The sequence below is a fragment of the Vombatus ursinus genome, unplaced genomic scaffold (assembly GCF_900497805.2).
Source record: "Vombatus ursinus unplaced genomic scaffold, bare-nosed wombat genome assembly UNPS02007284.1, whole genome shotgun sequence".
Lineage (NCBI taxonomy): Eukaryota > Metazoa > Chordata > Mammalia > Diprotodontia > Vombatidae > Vombatus > Vombatus ursinus.
In genome coordinates, this window is record NW_020947062.1 from 14,539,207 (window position 1) to 14,560,473 (window position 21,267).

Genomic DNA, 21,267 nt, shown 5'->3' on the forward strand with positions numbered 1-21,267 from the left:
AATGGAAGCTACTTGATGCTAAATGAAATTTTGTTGAATTGAATTGAATTGACAAGTATGGGGGGGGATTTTGTGGAAAACTTTTTAAATGACTCTTTTTCTGATGCTCAGTCACTTAAAAAGCAGTAAAACCAGAGATGTCCTAGAAATGTGTAATTGAAATGCAAATAAGAGGCCCCTGGCTCATCACATCCAGACTGTGGTTAATCAGAAATAGAAATGAACCATAACAAAAGGAAGTCCTGCTTCCAGCCAAAGAGTGTCTACCAATGCAAATTCTGAGCATACAAAATAACCCACCTGCCAATGGCCCCTAGACCCAAATGGGTCCCACTCTAGAAAGAAATACCCAAGTCTGAGCCAGAACAAGCCAGAATTGAACTTAGGGCAAATTTATTTAGGGTAAGGACACAGATGCACAGAAGAGAAGTAGGCAGTGAGGTACAATGGAGATGATGTGTTATGGTGGTAAGACAGTAAATTATAATCAATTTTATCAACTACAGCTAGCAAATCTTAGATTTGAATCTCAGATCTGCTACTTCTCGCCTTTATGGCCTTTTTGAGCAAATCATCTCTTTGGGACTTAATTTCCTCATTGGTAAAATGAGGAGATTAGGTTAAGTAATCTCTAAATTCCCTGCAAGCTCTAAATCTATGAGCCTAGGGAGGGGCAAGAGGAAATAGCTCAGGTGGACAAGATAAAAAGGGGCCCATGGATGGTGATAATCATGAGAAAGAAACGATTGCACACCTGTCCTATGTTGGCACCTGGGAGCAAAGTCCTGTTTGCCTTATGCTAGACACATCTCTACTGTGTCCTCCTTTCAAGGGACAAGAATGATGAATTACATCCCCACCTGCTTCCTATGGACCAATTTCTTTGAATTACTCTCTGAATCCTATATATATTCCGTACTCCACCACTTCCAAGAATTTCTCAAGCCATTAGCTATGCCTGAAATGTCTTCTCTCTCCCCTTTAACCTGTTGAATTCCTGCCCAGCCTTTTAAATTTAATTCAAATGCCACTTCTCCACATAGTTCTCTTTGATTTCCCCAATCCCACCCCACCACTGTAAGCTCTCTTACATAGTACATCAATTACACCTCTCTGATGCATTTAACAAGTATTATAATGACCTGGATGGAGTAAGCAACCTGATAAAAACAAAGATTCTTGAAGCACTGAGGCATAGCTACCTATTTCTGTGTCTTTTCCTCCTACAAAACTGAAAACTCTTTGAGGACAGGGACATTATGATGTAGTGAAGAGAGAAGATGAAGTAACAGGGGTAGGATAAAAAGAGACATTGATAAAGAATATAGTGAATAAAAATAAGATGGAGGGAAATTCATGAATAGTAATTATAACTTTGAACATGAAAGGGATATTTATAGCAGCTCTCTTTGTAGTGGCAAAGGACTGGCAATTGCAAGGAGCCGCATCACTTGGGGAAAGGTTGAACAAGTTGTGGTATATGGTTGTGATAGAATACTACTGTGCTATAAGAAATGAAGAGCTCAATGATCTTAGAAGGGCATAGAGAGATTTGTATGAAGTGATGAAGAGTGAAGTGAGCAGAACCAGGACAACATTGTATACAGTAATAGCAATATTGTTTTAGGAATAACTTTGAGGGGGCAGCTAGGTGGCTTAGTGGATAGAGCACTGACCCTGGATTCAGGAGCACCTGAGTTCAAATTTGGCCTCAGATACATAGCACTTACTAGTTATGTGACCCTGGGCAAGTCACTTAACCCCCATTGCCCAACCAAAAATAAATAAATGAAATAAAATAAAAGAAAGACTTTGAGCAACTAAGTCATTTTGACCATTATAAATACACAAATTAAAAATAAAAGACACATGAAGAAAGACACTATCTGCAACTCAGATAAACAACTGATAAACAAAAGCATGTATAAAATAATTTTACATATATATGTATGTGTGTATAGATACAGATATGATGATATAGATACAGACTTTTTTGTGTCTAACGGTAGCCATCTTGGGGGAGGAGGGAAAAGAAAAAAAAGAAAGAAATTTACATGATAACTTTGTTGTATATTTGGAGGGAATAGCAAGTCATACATGGTAGATTTGCAGTTTTGTGTGCAATCATCTTTTTTATTATACTGTTATGGAAATGCTTGTTTTGTTCTGTGAATTGAAAATAAATTTTAAAGTTTTCTGTAAATTATGTAGTAAAAAGAGTATTGGCCTTGGAATTAGGAGGGACCTCAGTCTGATTGCTGTCTCTGACACTTACTAGCCTAGTGACCAAGGGAAAGCTCTCTTAATCTCTCTCAGATTGAATTTTCTCAGCTATACAATGGGAATAATAATGTCTGTAGTCCTTAACTTAAAGGGTTGTTTGGCACCTTAAAGAATCCACTGAGAAATGTAAGTAAATTGCTTATGTGAGTCCTAAAGCTTTTATAAATATCAATTACTATTACCTAACTGTACCTTCTCCAGGCATCTCTGTAGCTGTTTGTTGTATTGGCTGAGTTAAATTAAATTTCCCAGCAAGCACTCTGCCCGGAGAGCTCCGGTGATTCACTCCTGCCCTCCCAAACATTCTGAAAGCACCTGCCAGTGTCATTTGGCAGAATGCCTCCTTAGAATTCTCCCTTGTCAGCATGGCATCAGGCCCCCAAATTCTCCTCATCTGCTCTCTATACTGCGAGGTATCCATGGCAATACAAAGGGGAATCAGGATGGGGGCATTCAGAATCAAGCATTGGTCTAATGGTAAAAGCATTGCATCTGGCACCCTGGCTCTGCTACCAAATCACTGACCCTGTCTGTGCCTCAGTTTCCTGACTCACAAAAGGAGAGGGTTGCAGTTGATTCCTTCTAAGGTCATCTAAAAAATAAACATACAATCATATGTGCTGTATCTTGGATACAGCCTTTCCTGATATCCCTAAGAGAGCTACAACACTCCTCCCCATATATCACCTTTTATTTTGTGTTTATCCATATACCTAATGTTTTAAAGTTCTTGAGGGTAGATATGGTCCCTCCCAATTCAATATAAGCTTCCTTGAGGGCAGACATTGTTTTATCTTTGCCCTATATTTCAGATATTTAGCCCAGTGCCTGGCACAAGGTAAGTGCTTACTAATACTTGTTGACTGATGGATATGGTCCAGAATTCTAAGAACAGTAATCATGATAACTGACATTTTTTTTTGTTACAAAGGACTTCCTGCACTCTTTTTTTTGTTGTTGTTGTTGTTTTCATATACTTTCAAATTTTATATAGCCCTATGAGGATGAGAGACATGAACTGACTTGCCCAATGTCACATACCTAGTAATAATCATAGCCTAGACAGGAATCTTTCCATGGCAACAGACACACATACATAACAGAATAAGGAGGAAGAGGAGGAAAAGGATGGCTATCAGTAAATTGTACACTCAAGCCAGCTCAGATCAGCTCGATCAGAGAGCCTAAATTTTCAATGTGAGCGTTTATACCTCAGATACCAACAAAAACTATAAATCAAGGTTTAATTTATTGTTTCATTGATTGTCTACACTTAAGAAAATAACAGAGAAAAGGTTAATAATGAAGGTTAAATTTAAGTGTGGCATGCGTACTTGGAGGCCAGTAGTTAAACATTGATCAACACACCCCTGCAAGGAAGTGGCTTGAGATAAACTTTCATCTCACCAGTTCCTGCTGCTTTTTCTTTCTTATTAGTTTATTTTGATTTATCAACAATCACTTCCATGAGCTATTGAGTTTTAAATTTTTCTCCCCCTTCGTCCCCACCTCCCTCCCCAAGACGGCACACAATCTGATATAGGCTCTACGTTTACGTTCCTATTAAACATATTTTCACATTAGTGATGTTGTAAGTAAAAATTAGAACCAATAGGAGGAACCACAAGAAAGAGGAAACAAAACAAAAGAGAAGAAAAAAAATAACATACAGTATGCTTCAATCTGCATTCAAACTCCATATTTCTTTCTTTGGATGTGGATAGCATTTTCCATCATGAGGCCTTTGGAGATCTCTTAGATCTCTGCATTGCTCCCTGCTGCTCCTTTCTTAACGGGCTTTCCGCAGCCTGTTCTGGACTGGTGTCCCTGACTTTGGACTGTTACACTAATTCCTTCATGAATCCTACTGAGGCTCCATTAACTCTGGTTTGTTTTGTTTTTAGGAAATTATTTTTCACAGGAGCCTAGGATTTAGAACCAGAACAAACCATGGAGCTCATTTTGCTCTATACCCTCAATTTAGGAAGACAGAACAAAATTCTCAGAGAAGGTGCCCAGAGTCAGAAAATGAATACTCTACTCAGATTTAAGAAGGATAATGTCATTATCCTCAAATGACTGAAGGATTGTCATGTAGGAGGGGGACTTACACCTAGGAGCAGTAGGGGGAAGTAGCAGAAAAGAAAATTCCACAACTTGATGCAGTAAAAAACTTCTTAACAATTAGAACTGTCCAGAAGAGGGGTTGGTTGGCTCAGGACTCTGAGAATTACTCATCACTGGAGATTTCCTGCGGAGATTAATCAACTTCTTATCAGGCTAATGGAGAAGGAATTCCTGCTTAACGATAGGCTAGACTAGATGTCCTTGGGAACTCTTGCAATTCTGAGAATCTGGAAACCTTTGAAACCAGGTCCAGTACCCTTAGATCATGTTCCCTTTGTCTACACCTGTGATTTTAAAAGTATAGGCAGGTCACTTAGGTAGCTCAGTGGATAAAGCACCAGCCCTGGAGTCGGGAGGACTGGATTTTATTCCAATTGCCTCCAAAAATAAATAAACAAAAGTATAAGAAATTCTTTGTATGGAAACTTCCTTTTCAGCTGCAGATTGGCAAGTCCTGGGGTGGCCAGGAAGCACTGAGAAGTGGCTTTCCCTTGGTTGCATGTGTCAGAAGCAAGATTAAAACCCAACTGTTCTTGCCTAGGGTCACACAGCTTGCTGTGTTAGTAACTGTCTGAGGCCAGATTTGAACTCGGGAAGATGAGTCTTCCTGACTTCAGGCCCAGTACTCTATCTACTGTACTTAGCTGCCCTAAAAAAAAAAATACATAGATAGATATATATATATATATCTATCTATATATATACACACACATACACACACACACATACATACATACATACAAATGTGTGTATACGCACATATATGTCTGTGTTATGTATAAATGTGTATACACATATTATATATATACATCAAAGAGCAGGATTTTCAAAAGGGAGAACAAACATACAAGGATGTGTTGGAACTACTGAGTTATTTTTATAAGCAAGCTGTATGTAGTAGAGATTCATAGGACAATCCTATTTTTCTGTTCTTTGTACATAGAAAGGTTCATGTTTGTTAATATTTGTCAAATTCACAATAACAAAAAAATAAAAAAATGAAAGAGAGAAAGCTTGGAATTGCATGAGACTGAGGCAAAGAAGGAGTGCATTCCAGGTAAGGAGACCAACCTGGTCAACTACACAGAGTTAGGAGATGGATCATTGTGTGCAGGAAAGATGGAAGCAAGCCAGTTTGGCTCAAATGTAAAGGAATGTGCAATGAGCCTAGAGTCAGATTTGAAGAACCAAAAATGCCAGAGGAATCTGTATTTTATCCTAGAGGCAATATAGAGACCAGTTGGGAGGATCTTGCAATAGTCCAGGGGAGAGGTAATGAGGGCCTGAACTAGCATGGGGGCTATATGAGCAGAGAGAAGGGGACAAAGAGATTCAAGAGACAGAGTGGAGGTTGAAATGACAAGATTTGGCAATTGATTGGATGTGATAAGTGAGGGAGAGGGAAGAATATAGAATGAATGAAGTTTTGAGCCCGGTTAACACTGGAAGAGTGATGGTACCTCAACAGATAAAGAGAAGTGAGGAAGAGGAGAGGGTTTGGGGAAAAATAATTATTTCTATTTTGGACATGTTGAGTTGGAAAAACCCACTCTTTTTTGTGATTAGGGAATCCTAAGACTTAGAGCTGGGAGGGACCTTAGAAGTCAATGCTCTTATTTTATAGAGAATGAGAATAAGGTTCACACAGACTAAGGTCAAACAACTAGCAAATAGCAGAGCTGGGTTTGGAATGCAGGTTTTCTTATTCAAAATCCTGTGGTTAATTCCACAATTTAATTCAATTCAATCCAGTTTTATCCAACTGAGTTCAATAAACATTTACCAAATACATATTATGGACAAAGCCCTGTGTTCTGTGCTGGGAATACTAATGTAAAAAATGGCACAGTCCCTGAACTCCAAGAACTTATATTCTAATAAGGGTATGCAACTGGTACATATGGATAAATATGATACAAGGAAGGATGAGATAGGAGCAACGGAAAGATGTGGACAAAACGCTCTTTGATGATTAGCAGAGGCATAAGCTCGTCAGACAGAGTTTCACCAGTTGGAGACAGAAACTGAAATTCATAGTTGAAGAACTCATTTTATTGGAATATTTTCCCAAGGAAATCATCTTGGCAGTGGTGCCAAATAACTCCTTCCCTAGACGAACACACACACACACACACACACACACATCTTCAAGTAGCTGGATCCCTTCTGTGCCCAGGCTTATGTTGCTATTCTGGGAAACACAGGGCAAGAAGAATGAGGAGGGTCTTTGGCCCTAGCAATGGGGAGAGAATGAAGCTATGACATCTTTTTATTCCCCAAACATGCTTGGGATCCTCTTGCTTCTGTCATTCTTTACATCTACACCTTCCTTAAAGTCTAACTCAAATGCCATCACTGATGCTCTCAGTTTATAATCATGATTGACTTTCTCCCTTGAATTTTGCAAAGCATTTTGCTGCCACTTCTTAAGGGACCTATTAAAGGATCCTAGGAATCAGAATTGGAATGCAAATATTTATATCACCTCCCATTTTTATAGAGATTTAAGATTTACAAAAAGTTTCCCCTCATGAATCCTTTGAGGTAGGTAGTGCAAGTATTAACCCTCTTTTGCAGAGGCAGAAAATGGGGTTTAATGAAGGAATAATTAGTAATAATGATGATGATGATAATAACAACATAGCTAGCATCTATTTTTGTTGTTGGTCATGTCTGACTCTTTGTAACCCCATTTTGGGTTTTCTTGGCAAAGATATTAGAGTGCTTTGCCATTTCCTTCTCCAGTTCATTTTACAGATGAGGAAACTAAGGCAAACAGGGTTAAGTGACTTGCCCAGGATCACACAGCTGTTAAGTGTCTGAGGCCAGATTTGAACTCATGAAAATGAATGAGGCTTCCTGATTCCAAGCCTAGTGCTCTATCCGCTGCACCACCTCACTGTCACCTAACATTTTTAGAGAGCTTTAAGTTTTTTGAAGTGCTTTACCTATGTTATCTCATTTGATCCTCACAGCAACCCTGGGAAATAGGTGCTATTACTATCCCCATTTTATATATGAGAAAATTGAGGCTGAGTGGCAGGAATGGGACTTTCCTGAGGGCACAGAGCTTATCAATAGCAGCGATGGGATTTGAACCCATGTCCTCTGATTACAAGTCCACTACCCTTTTGACTGTACTTCTACTTCTTGAAAGAAGGAAGAGATTGATATGGGCTTGACAAGTCAAGGAGGACATCCTGGTGACCTCTTGGGGTTTGGGCCAGTGGAAAAAAGGGTGAGGGTGGGATGGAGAAATATGATCCAAGATCTCGAACAAGTCTGAAGTGTCTGGCAAGGATCAAGCCCGGTCTGGCTAATGGTCCAAAGAACATTTCTGACAGGCAGGTTTGTGCAGTCACAACCCCTGGTCTCTTGCTTGTTTACAGAATCATGTGCTTAGCAGGGTGGCCAGAATGTGACACTTTGCTAGGGGGTTATTTTGGACGCAGACACTCTGGTGCAGAGATAATTATAGGGCTCTGGAGCCAAAGTCCTACCCTAGGAATCCCCCCTCACACACACCCCTTCTCATTGACAAGGGCAGCCTCTCCTCCCTGGAGGGCAGAGAATCGTAGAATGACAGAGCCTGAGGGCCTTTGAAATCATTTAGTGACCAAAGGGACTGTCCACTCCCCCTCATGCAGAAGGGTAAGTCAAGATCTCAAGAAGTGAAGGGACTTACCTAAGGTCTCATATCAAGTTCGTGACAGCATTGGGCTCAAATCTCTGCATACCTCCTGACTCCAAGCCCAGAGTTTATTCCGCTTAGAAAGAATCACAAACCTCTGAAATCACATAATCCAATATGTGCTGTAAGATGCCTAGGAATATAGGGTGTAGAATGTCAAGGCTGGAAGGGTCTTTGGGGCATAGAATGTCAGAGCTGGAAGGGACACTGGAGTGTCAAATACAGGATGTCTTATTTGCAAAGGATCTTAAAAGTAGAATAGCAATTACTACCCAATCTACATATCCAACCCTAACTTCTCTCCTAAATTCTAGTCTTATGTCACAAGTCAGTCTTCTCTTGGATATCTCCCCCCAGATATCCCATGGGTACCTCACAGCATGTCCAAAGTAGTACAGTTATCCCTTCCATATTGAGGGGGTTAGGGGCGTGGTACCCTGTGATAGGTAAAAATCCAGGTAAAATTTTTGGCTCTCCCTTCATATCAGAGAAGAAGTCTGAATTATTATGGCATTAAGAGATCAAATATGTTGATATTTTACAACACTATACATATATTTTACGCATCTCTGAGTTTCCAAACATTTTCTGTGTCACCTGCTGGCCCTCACATATCATCTGCAGCTTCTGCAAAATTCCCAAAAAATTCCCGTTTAATTTCTTATGTCAACCCAAGATATATCAAAGCCTCAACAGAGAAAGTCATAATATGGAAGGGATAACTGTACATATTTTCCCAAAAATTTATTCCTTTTCCAGACTTTCCTAGTTCTGTTCAGGAAACAATTATTCTTTTCAGTCACCTGGGTTTGCTTCCTTAGAGCCATCCTTGACTGCTTCCTTTCCCATATCCCCCAAATCTAGTCAAGTATGAAGTCTTATCCATTTGACTTCCACAATATCCCTTGTACTGACCACCTTGTCTCACTAGCCCTCCATCTTTATTCAGACTCCTCATCTCTTACCTAGACTCAAACAATAACCTCCTGACTGATCTCCCTGTTTCCGGTCTCTTATTATCCATCCTACACAAATTGATATTCCTCAAACACAGATTTCACCATGTCACTCTCTTGCTCAGAAATCTTCAGTGACTTCCTATTACTTCTAGGACAAAAATATGAAATCATCAGCCAGGCATTTAAAATTCTCCTTTAGCTGTTCCCTGTGCATGACATTGCATCTCTGCTCTCTGTCGTACCTTTGCACAGGTTGACTCCACATCTAGAATGTTTTCCCATTTACTTCCACCTCTCAGAATCCCTAGCTTCTTTCAAAGCACAGATCAGATGCCACCTCCCAAATAAAGCCTTTGTTGACCCTTCCCCAAGTTATTAGTATCATCTCTCTCTTTGAAATTTCCTTATGTTTACTTATCTGTGTATGTGTTATTATGTTCTCCCCAATAACCCCCACTCAGATCCTTGAGAGCTGGGAATGTTTCATTTTTGTTGTTGTATCCCTAGCACCTAGCCCAGAACTTTGCAAATGGGAGGTGTTTGTTGTGGCTGAATTGAATAGAATGTAGGGCATGTGCGTGCCTGAATAAGACATGTATGACCACATGGATTGTTAGAGGTGGTGCACAGATGGCATGGATAAGTATCTCTGGAATCTGGCTGACTCCTTACCAAGGCATTCTTTGATTTCTACCTTGAGGTGAGCAGGAGAAGGGCTACACATTACTAGTGTAGAGGTACAAGTCTAGGTCAAAATAAATGCCACCTCCTGGGTTTCTCTTAGTGGGAAGAGTAGCCACAAGCTTACACCTGCCTACTTGACTCCCTCCCACCAAACACTGGTTATATAAAATATCATTACAAATAGCAAATGGTGCGAAAAATCCATTTATCCAGGTGAACAGCAAATAGAAATCAGAGAAGCTGTGCAGATCAGAATATATCAGAAAATACACATAAACAAATAAGCAAGAAAGAGGAGTAAGATAAGATCTCAGATCAGACTGAGAAAGAGGACTCACACAAGGAGAAATTCTCTAGCCACAGTCTTTAAGGAGGCAAGCTGGAATTCAGGGACCTGTTGAGGACTCAGTTTCCCCTACATGTTTGTAGCTTCCAAAGTCTTTTCCTCTCTACACATCTCTCCTGAATAAAAACCCCTGTTTCTCTCCCAAGAAGGAACTAACTCTACCCCTTATATAGTAAATCTCTCTACCAATTAGAAGTCACATCTCATTTCACATACCAGTAGCACACAAAAGGTCCAGGCTTCGTTGGAAGTCCAGGTAACAAGAATATAGACTACCAGAGAAACTTAAGAGATCATCTAACCTAATCTTATCATTGTGCAGATTGAAACACTATGGGGAAGAGGGGGAAAAGACTGGCCCAGGGTCACACAGTGAGCTTTCAGTGGCTGAGCCATTGTTCGAGTTTCATTGTTTTTCTTTGCAAATGCACAGGGAACAGAGTCTTGGAGGGTCTGACTTGCTTGGACAGCTCTAGGCCCTGCTGTGATCATGTGAGATGATGGTGAAGGAAAAAGAAAAATATATTGATGAAAATTTCTATCAGAAATCGAAGAAAGGAAAGAAGGAAACAAGATTTATTAAATGCCTACTATTTGCTAGGCATTGTGCTAATTTCTTGACAAATTTATTCCATTTAATCCAAACAGCCTTAGGTGGTAGGTGCTATTATTATTCCCATTTTACACTTTAGGAAACTGAGGCAGATAGCATATAAGTAACTTAGGGTGACACAGTCTGAGGGAAGATTTGAACTCAGGTCTTCCTGACTCCAGGCTGCATACTCAGTGGATACACTTCACCACCTCTCTCCTGAAAGGTCCTTGGAACCACACTTTTTCCTCTCTCGAGAAACTCTGAAACCAATTCTACCCTTTACACATGTAGGCAACATTGCCTCAGCATTCTCTCCACCAATTAGGATTCCTTATACTAACACACAAATGTTCTAAGGTTAGAAGTTATGTTAGAAGTTAGATTACAAGAACAAAATGCCAGAGAAGTTTCGAGACCATCTCATCTAATCATATTGTACAAATTGAAATACTGAGGGGAAGAGGGGAGCAAAGAAGGAAGTAAAATCATCCTCTGATGTCTCACTATAATGTGCCAGGGACCCTAGGCTATTGAAAGCTGCAGCAGCTGAAGATAAACTTATTTGTAAAATGAGGGCATTGGACTGGAGCAGGAGTTCTTAACTATTTTTGTGTCACTGACCCTAATGGCAGTCAGATGAAGCCTATGAACCTTTCTTAGAATAAAATTTCTCAATGCATAAAATAAAATGCTAAGGATTAGATAGGAAACCAATTACATAAAAATAGTTATCAAAAAATTTATGTTTAAGGTCCCCGGGTTAAGAACTCCTAGGCTAAGGGGCTGCTAGGTAGCACAGTGGATAGAGCACTAGCCCTGGAGTTAGGAGGACCTGAGTTCAAATCAGATCTCAAACACTTACCAGCTTTGTGACCCCAGATAAGTCACTTAACCCCTTATTGCCTTAAAATAAAAAAAAAACTCCTAGACTAGATGTTCACTAAGGAACTTTTCAGCTCTAACAGTCTTATGTTTATAGACTTTTTCCAGCTCTGAATTTTTCAGTTCTAATGTTCAGCCCAGTCCTAGAATTCTTTATAGTATTATACTCTAAGGATCCTTCTAGCTCTTCCATGTTATGTTCTATGCTAAGGCCTCATTGTTGACTCCCAAATCTAAATCCTATAATCCCACAAATTAAAGCCTTGTCAGTAAAGATATTCTTTCAAACAACACCATTTGTCAGTGAATGGCATCTCCCCTCCCCCACTCCCTTCATACTAGCATCCCTGGCCTCCGGCTTCTGGCATTTCTCACAGAACAGCTTCACAAAACACCAGAGTCAGGGACCTTTGAATGAATTCACCCAGGCAGAAGCTTTTTCCTTCCTGGTTCATTCTTAAGCTTGGAGAAATTCAATCTTCAGTTCCATTTTGGATGATCGCTTATTAGAGATATCATAGAAGGGATTCCTGTTCAGGGATGGGTTAGACTGGTTGGTCCCTGAGATCCCTTCTAACATGGAGCTCCTACTATTCCATGACTGTTCATTCAGGGCCTGTGGTACCACCGAGAATGAGATGAGCCACCCGGGGAATCTTGTCTGAAAGCCATTAGTTGGGCCTTATTAGACTCTTTCCATTTGGGTTTGACTTTTCTAGGTCTTTTTATTGGGTTGCTGTGTGCTCCATAAACATTCACTGATACGGTTACTCACTGTTCAAATGTCTCAAGCCAGCTTTCATTTGGGTCACCCTACCCCACCAGGCCCCCCCACTCATCTTGCACTAATACCTTTTAAAGAAAAGTGGAAATACTATACTAATACATTAGAGCTGAGAAAGACCTTTGAAACAAACTCCCTCATTTTACAGATGGGGAAACTGAGGCTCAAAGAATGGGAGGAGCTTGCCCAAGTTCACAAATTGGGTTGGTGGCGAAACAAGGACAAAAGTCTTAGCGCTCCTCCCTGCAAGTCTAGGACTTTGAATAGAGTGAGCAGCTAAGTGGCGCAGTGGATAGAGAACCAACCCTGGATTCAGGAAGACCTGAGTTCAAATCTGACCTCAGACACTTAACACTTACTAACTGTGTGACCCTGGGCAAGTCACTTCACCCCATTGCCTCACCCTCCCCAAAAAAATAACAGTGTAGAGTGAGAAGAAGCTGTAAAAGAGGTGGAAGAATCCTGCATTCACAGTCAGAAGACTCTCGGCCACTTTCCAGGTTACCTTGAGCAAGTCACAGAATTTCTAAGTGGCAAAGCACCTCAAAGTCCAACCTATATGTGAGCAGGGATCCCCTCTTTAACACCCCTGACAAGTAGTCACTCAGCCTCCAAGGATAGGGAACTCACTACCACCCAAAGGAGACTATTTCACTTTAGGACAACCTTCGTTGTTAGGAATCAAAATCATACATAGATCCTTACATAGAATCAAAATCAGCCTCTGTTTAACTTCCTTCCATGGCTTCTGCCCATCTAGTCCTTTCCCCATTCCTGGACCTCAGTCACCCATTCTACAAAAGTAGAGAACTGTAAGAGATAATCTCAAAGGCCCCTTTGACATTCTGTGATTCTGTTGTTGCTTCATTGTGAAAGAGACTTTTAGAACATGGTGGATTAGAGAATAGAAGGCTAGTAAGGCCAGGTCATAGTCAGTGTCCACTCTAGGTCTGACCTCTTTCATAGTGAGTATCTTATGACACCCTCCGACAAGGTGCTAAGGGAACTCTTGAGACTATAACAGTAATCTGTCCCATTTAGCTTCCCTCACAACTACCCAGAGAATAATGCATATGCATTATTACCCCATTTTACAGATTAGGAAATTGAGTCCCAGAGAGAAGAGACTTGCTCAAATTAACATTGACAGCAAAAAGATTAAAACCCAGGTCTTCTACAAGTCCAGGGCTCCTCCCACAATACTATTTTGTCTTTCCTGTGATGTGTATTTCTTCTCAGTGGCCCCAGTAGATTTTTTTTCTTTAACATTTCTCTGAAGAGGAAAAGTAAGTCAATCACCAGGTTTTCAAGCAGCACCTACTATGTGCCCAGCACTGGGATTGGGGGAGGGAGGGGACAGGTGGAGGGGGTTGTGGAGGGGTGGGGGGTGGGTTAAAGGGGAGAGGGAGAAACTAAAGCTAAAGGCGTTTAAAATACAAACAAACAGAATGGGACAAGTCAAGATATCTGGAGCAGTGGAAAGAGTCCAGAACTGAGAGAAAGAATGTCTGGGTTCTTGGCAGGAGATTTCTGAGCTAAATTTGATCAGGGTATATGATATCTGTCAACTGTTTGAGGAGTTTTCATAGATTAGACCTGTTCTGTTTGTCCCCATAGGGCCAAAGTAAGATCTAGGGATGGAAGTTTCAGAGAAGATTTAGGTTGGATACAAGGGAAATAGACCTTTCCCCTTTCTGGTCCTCCGTTCCTTCTTTGGTATAATTAGGGGGTTGGATTAGATAGTCTCTAGGACACTTCTGGCTGTAGTGTTTCTGGGTCTGATGAGGTAATTTCTGGTTAATAGTCTTACACCCATCAGCTAACCCTGAGGGAACTAAGGGAAGGAGTCTAAAGTTGCCTGGTACAATATTAATTCTCTAGAAGATGGTCCCTGAAGGCTTCTAAGAAACACCAAGGCCACTGGGTGAACATGGGAGACTTCCCCCCTCTCCCCCCCTGCCCCCCGCCCAGAGCCTGCCCTGCTCCTCTTCTGGGCGCAGTCTGCTGCTGTTTGCATGCAGACACCCCATAGTAAAGCAGGCGGATGAAATGGGCCCTTTCCCCTCCTCCTACCTTCATCCCCTTTCTTCCCCATCCCTACCCGCTGCCCCTCCCTCTCCTCCTCCCAATCTTCTCTCTCTCCCAGCTCCCTCAGTCTCCCCAGTCTTCCCTCCTTCCCTCCCTAATTCCCTAATAGTCATCTCTCCCGCCCTTCCTCTTCCTCTCCCTCCCCCTCCCCCTCCCAGCTCTGAAATTCCAATCCCGGGAACCTTCTCCGAAGAGATTTGGAATGGACCGGGGGCGGAGAGGGGGAGGAAGGAGGAGGAGAGGCGGAGAGGGGAGAGAGGGCAGAGACGGGGAGGAGGGATGGGTTGTGTTTGCAGAATACTACCAAACAGTGCTCGAGCTCGGACGTTCGTCCACCTCCGGGCTGTTTCCCCCGAACCTGGCTGAGTTGGAGAGGAGGGGGCGGCAGAGGGGGAGGAGAGAAGTGGAGGGCTGGTCCCCTGCTCGGGAGAGTTGAACCCCCCCTTTTCCCTCCCCCCCCCAAAAAATAGGCTACAGGATCCGCCAGGGAGGAGACAGGCCTTGGCCTGGGAGAGCCGGACCCAGGGAGGATCTCGGGACCCCAGCGGCAAAGAGGGGGGCCGCTGTACCCCGAGCTTCACCGCTCCCTCCTAAGCCGCTGTGCCCCACTCTCGGAAAGCCTGAGGCTAAGCAGCCATCCCCTCGCTCCACCTTCTCGCCATCCCCATCCCCCACGCTGACTTTCCCTTTCTTCGCTGCTCAGGTAAGACCTCAAAGAGAACAGGGCGGGCTCAGTCTATGGCTTCCTTTGGATTTTAGAAAAAACAAGGCACAGTTTACAAACCATCCATTTTGTAGGGCTTAGAGCTGGAAGCGATCTTAGTGATCACAGGATTTAGAGCCGGGAGGGACTTAGGGGATCTCATCCAACCCTCTTATTTTATAGATGGAAAAACTGAGACACCTTTTATCCTCAGGTTAAATTAACCAAGCGAAGGTTGTGGAAAGATGAGTCAGGAGAACTGAATTCTAACTTCAATTCGGCCTCGCAGTGTGACCATGGCTAGTTTTGGGGAGGGGGGACGGTCTTAGTTTCCTCATTTGTAAAATGGGAATAATAAAACTCTGAAGAGAATGCACTTGGAAAGTTGACCAAAAGTGGCAAGCCTGGAAAAACCCTTAGGGATCGTGTGGCCCAGCCCTCTTGTTTTATAAAAGAGAAAATGGAAGTCCAAAGACAAGACAAGTAGGGGAAACATTGTCCTGGGATTTTTCTTTTTCTGTGTGGCCCAGAGAAGGGAACAGGGGATGGGGGGGGTGAGGGGGGGAAGGGGGAGGGGGAGTCAAGGAGATAGAGAGAGAGAGAGAGAAAGAGAGAGAAACAATTACAGGGAAGTAGATTTCAACTCAACCTAAGGAAAAACTTCCTGACAAGCCTGTTTGAAAATGGAAGAGGAATAGTAATCCCTCTGTCCCTTGATGTCTTTAAGTGAAAAATAAATATAAATATTTGTCAAGAATGATATAGACAGGCTTCCTGGTCAGGTAAAGGTTAGGCTAGATGTCCTTTGAAGCCTCTTCTAACTTTGCAATTCCTGGAGAGCCTAATTCCTACTTTTCTATTATCCTTCCTTTACTTAATTTGAAGTAAGCATTTAACCTCAACATAGAACTGCTCTGCTTCCTTCTCTCCCTCCTTATCCTTTTAAGTCTCAGACCTGCCTTGCCTATTTGTCAAAGCTGGAAGGGATCTCAGAGAGGGAGTGAAGTGATTTGCTTAGTGTAACACCAAAAATTAGGGCTGGAGCAGGACCCAGGTGTCCCATTTCCTCCTTCCTTCAATTCTAAGAGGGTAGACTTCCAGCTTAGATAAGGTTTGGCTTGAAGTTTGCCATGAAGGTATGAGGAATCTTTCTCCCTGTGACTGTAATGCTTCAATGCTTTTGAACGGTCCCTATGAATCACCTTTCAGTTGATAACAGACAGCAGTCAAAAGCGGAAATTGACACTTGAGTTTCCTTCTGGCTTCTTCTCTCCTCTTCATTGAAGTTTCTAATTCCTACATCTAATAAGATAATTACTCTTACTCTAGACTCCCTGAGGGGAGTCAAAGATTAAAGTCATCAAGAAGTTTTCTCTATTCAAAATCAGCTGATAATTAAAGTCTGTATTTTTAGACATCCATTTCATTTTCCAGAGGGCAATGGCTGGCAAAGCAGGCCCTTGGGGCTATTGGATGGTCCAGAAAACTAGGCTGAAACTTAATAACTCATTTAGTGAAATAGAAACTAGACCTGTGTTTTCTAGCTAATCGATATTCTGGAGCAAACTTCTCTTGAAAGACCCACCTCTTCTAGGGGAGCAAAGATTCATATTTTAGATGAACCTCCATGGGGTAGGATAATAGTAACTTGGGACACAACTGATGTAATGTTAGAACTCTGGTTCTGATGCCTATGTGACTAAAGGCAAGGCATTTAACTTCTGTGAACCTCAATTTTCCCATCTGTAAAAATGAGGGAATAAGACTACATTTTTTTAGTGTTATTAAAAAAAACTAAGATAGAAAAGGTTAAATTCTCTGCTTTTAGGTTAAGGTCAGAGAGTGTTAAGACTTCAGTCAATAATTTAACACATTTTATTGCTGTTCAATCATGTGTGACTCTCCGTGACCCCATTTGGGGTTTTCTTGGCAAAGATACTAGAGTGGTTTGCCATTCCTTCTCCAGCTCATTTTACGGATGAGGAAAGTGAAGCAAACAGGGTTAAGTGACTTGCCCAGGGTCCCACAGTTAATAAGTATCTGAGGCCATATTTGAACTCCATTCTTCCTGTCTCCAGGCACCTAGCTCTATCCACTGTGCCACCCTATTGAAGCCAAAATCATTTCATAGCATGAAGCCTTTGTTGAAATCAATCACATTTTTGGATTAGGAATAGGGAGAAGAGAGAATGACAAAAGACGAAAGGCAAAGAGAAAGGATAAAAGGAGATATAAGCAGAGGATGCAAGAAAGGGACAAAAGCAGTTTTCTGAAGAAGAAGAGAAGGAGCTGGTAGGTTGAGGAAATTCTGAAATACTCAGTAGTAAACTATTTTTTTTCTCACTCTGCTGTTTATGTGAACTATTGACATACAAGTCAGTAGTGTCTTTTAACATGTAAATTAGCTGATTAATCACAGTAATGATCTTATGATCATTCACTTAGAACTGGAAAGGGTCCTACAGGTCATCTAGTCCAGTCCCCTCATTTTACAGATCTTTATACTTAAAAGCAAATGCACACACACTCTGGCAGAGGCAGCTAGTGTGCTGGAAAGAGCACAGGATTTAGAGTCAGAAGACCAGAGTTCTGGTACTTATTTGCTGTGCAACTATGGACAAATCATGTCATTTCTCTGAACCTCAGTTTCCTCATCAGTAAAATGGAGATAATAATATTTGCCTTACCTACCACCTAAGGTCATTGTCAAGACAAAATAAGGTAATGATTGTAAAGTGCTACAGAAATTTCAGCTATGATCATAATTATAACTGTAATTATTATTGGCAAAAACATTCAGATGACCCAAGCCAGTATGTTTTGGCCACCACTGTATCTAGGGGTCAATAGATCTGAATTCTAATACCATCTAACTCACCTACCAGCCACGTGATCTTGGGAGCGTCCCCTTGTCTGGGCTTCAGTTTCTCCCTCTAAACTGGGAATGATAATCCATGTCCTGTTTCCCTCTTGGAATTGCTGTGAAAGTCCATGGAGGTAACAGATGTGATGATGTTTTGTGACTCCCCATACACACTTGAGGAATTATTATTATTGTCTTTACATTCATTAATCACATGTCTCATGGACTTGTGATATATATGCATATATACATACATATAACCAAATATATATATATATATATATATATATATATATATATTTGATTAACAATCCCCAACACCATACTGTATGTTAAAGTCTGCTTGGGGCTCAGCAAGTCTGAGACATTTCTCATGCTATTCTTATTTCCTGACTCCATCGCTTTTCAGGTGAATAACAAGACTATAGAATGTCGGAGTTAGAAGGGCCCCTTCGAACATAGAGCGTAGAATGTCAAGACCAAAAGAGACTTTTTTGTTGTTCAGTCATTTTTTTCAGTCATGTCCAACTCTCTGTGACCCTATCTGGGTTTTTTTGGAAAAGACTCTCCGAGTGGTTTGCCATTTCCTTCTCTAACTCATTTTACAGATGAGGAAACAAGGCAAACGAGGTTAAGTGACTTGCCCAAGGTTACATAGCTAATAAGTGTCTGAGGCCAGATTTGAACTCAGGAAGGTGAGTCTTCCTGACTTCAGGACTATCACTGCCCTAAAGAAGACCATAGAACAAAATAATGATAACTATTATTTATACAGTACCTTTAAAATTAGCAAAGCACTTAATATATGTCATCTCATTTGAACCCGTCAATGACCTTGTAAAGTAGGTATATTATCTACATTTTCCAGATAAAGAAACAGAAGTTTACTGACTTGATACCAAGTTACACAGCTAATAAGTGTCTGAGAACAGGGACTTCTGAACACAGGCAAGGTTGTGATGAAACCTGCTCTTGATACTATCATTAAATATTAGTGTAAACATTAGAAATCAACAAACACTACAAATCAGGACTTGAATTATTATTTAGCTGATCATGCAAGCTTAAGAAAGTAATGGAGAAAATAGTAATGATGCAGATTAAGCTTAAAAGTGTCTTGTGGACTTTTATTTCCAGAGAGCTGATTGTTAAACATTTACCAGCCCACCACTGACAAGTCTCCTGCCTCTGGAGTTAGTATGTTATTCACAATACCCCAGTGCTTCTCATTGTCATAACTGACAGGATCCTAAGAGCCCATGTAGCCCACCCAACTCCCTCATTTTACTGAGGAGGAAACTGAGGTTCAGATTGGAGAAAGGATTCACAGCTCATTCCTTACTGCCATTGAGTGAATCTAGCCATGCTCTCTCCATCATCAGCATCCATTTTGGGGAAGCAGTGTTTAAACTGGCTTTGCCCCTTCCCCCCAAAAACAATGTGCAGCATACAATTCATTATGTTGCTTTATTTTCCACAGAATAGGAATCAAACTAAGACCTTACATGGCTTTTTGTCTTTTTAAAAGAAGAAACAGTATGGTATAGTGATAAGGGCAGTGGACTGGAAGACATGGGATCATAAATTTTAAGAACTGAAAGGGAACTCAAGAAGGTACTGAACCCCTTCCTGAACAGGAGTCCCTCAATCATCCTCCTAAAGAGCTCGTAGGATGTAGAGAGCCTCCATACTCCTAAGTCTACTCCACTTGGGGCAACTCCATGGGTTAGAAAGTTTTCCCTTTGTCAAACCAAAATCTACCTCTGCATCTCTCTCTCTACCACCACCATCATCACTAGCCCTCCGAGGCCAAGCAAAGTCTAACTGCTCTTACTTAACCACTCCAGTATCTTGGCCAAGAAAATCCCAAATGGGGTCACAAGGGGTCAGACATGACAGAAATGACTGAACAACAACAACGACATGTAGGCCATTCATACCCCCTCAAATCAGATCTCGTCTCTGAGACTTCCCAGCTTCATGAACACCATGAAATGGGGATAAGAGTCCTGATGCCACCTACTTCCCTGGATTTTATGAGAAAAGTGTTTTGTGTAAACCTAAAAGCACCATGGAAATGAGAGTTGATATTACTGTTGGTCTTATTTTCATAATATATTTTCATAATAACAGCTTCATATATTGCTTTAAATTTTGCAAAGTCCTTTATATGTGTTATTTTGTTTAGTTCTCACAACAACTTATTGAAATGTGGGCACTATCTCCATTGATTTTATAGATGAAGAAACTGCGGTTCACAGAGGTTGAATGATTTACCCAGGGTTACCCAACAGTAATAACTTGAAACAGAATTTGAACTCAGGTCTGTCTAACATCTTAAGTCCAGCATTATATTTACTTGCAGTGATACTCACATAAATGCAACACTGCCATGTCATGGGTTGGGACAAATTAATAAATTAGCAAGCACTTATTAAGCACCTACAGTGTACCAGGCACTGTGCTAGGTGCTAGAGATATAAAAACAAAAGTCTTTGCTCTCAAGGAACTAACATGCTTTCCGAGGAAACGATAAGTACACAGAGAAGAACATACAAAGTAGTTAAAATGGTCCCTTCTATTACTTTACATGCTTTTCTATTTGATCCAGTAATAAAACATATCTCTGTAGGGTATCTTCTTCCTGGAGTCACTGAATAAACAGCCCCTTGCTGAGCTCCTAACAGGGCTTCTGGCCTCCTTCCAGGGGGTGTTGCTCCCAGGCTGCCCCTCAAACTGGCAGGATTCCTCACAGGACGCCACAGTGAGTGAGCAGCCCTGTGTTTCTAATGACTCTTTCTATCTTCTTTTCTAGCAGTCGTGGTTTCCTTTTTGCCTCTTGGATGGAAACTTTAGAGTTGGTTTTGAATTTGGCCAGCGTAGCCAGATGCTCCCTCTTCAGATCCGGTTCCCTACATGGCCTTGGGGGATCTGGTTCTGATGACCTGGTCTGATCACCACAGTCACAACAGCAGCAGTCCAGGAGGGGGCTTGGCCAGGCTCAACAGGTGTTTGCTTTGCTGACGCTGCTTTCACTGAGAGAAGCTGGCAGGTCCTTCAGCCCAGCAAGGAGATGTTCCTGGGACATCTCATCCAAAGTCACAGGTAGGTCAGAACCATGGCACACTGGCATGAAGGGGGAAGGATCTTGTAAGGAGTTCTCGTTTTACAAGATGTATAAGAGAAAAGAGAGAGACAGAGACAGAGACAGATGGAGAAATAGAATCAGAGAGAGAGAAAGAAAGAAAGAAAGAAAGAAAGA

At 41.5% G+C, this 21,267-nt stretch overlaps 1 protein-coding gene across 4 annotated transcripts in view; it reads left to right on the plus strand.

The window, feature by feature from the left end:
* The first annotated feature begins 14,728 nt into the window (after positions 1 to 14,728).
* CUNH14orf180 (chromosome unknown C14orf180 homolog) overlaps positions 14,729 to 21,267 on the plus strand; it is a 51,616-nt gene continuing 45,077 nt past the window's right edge. For 3 of the 4 annotated variants that reach the window (XR_003568007.1, XM_027849321.1, XM_027849324.1), the window contains exons 1-2: positions 14,729 to 15,142; positions 20,821 to 21,110. The gene's annotated coding sequence lies outside the window, so the exon portion shown is untranslated. The remainder of the gene's footprint in view (positions 15,143 to 20,820; positions 21,111 to 21,267) is intronic. The other variant, XM_027849322.1, reaches the window with a different exon arrangement.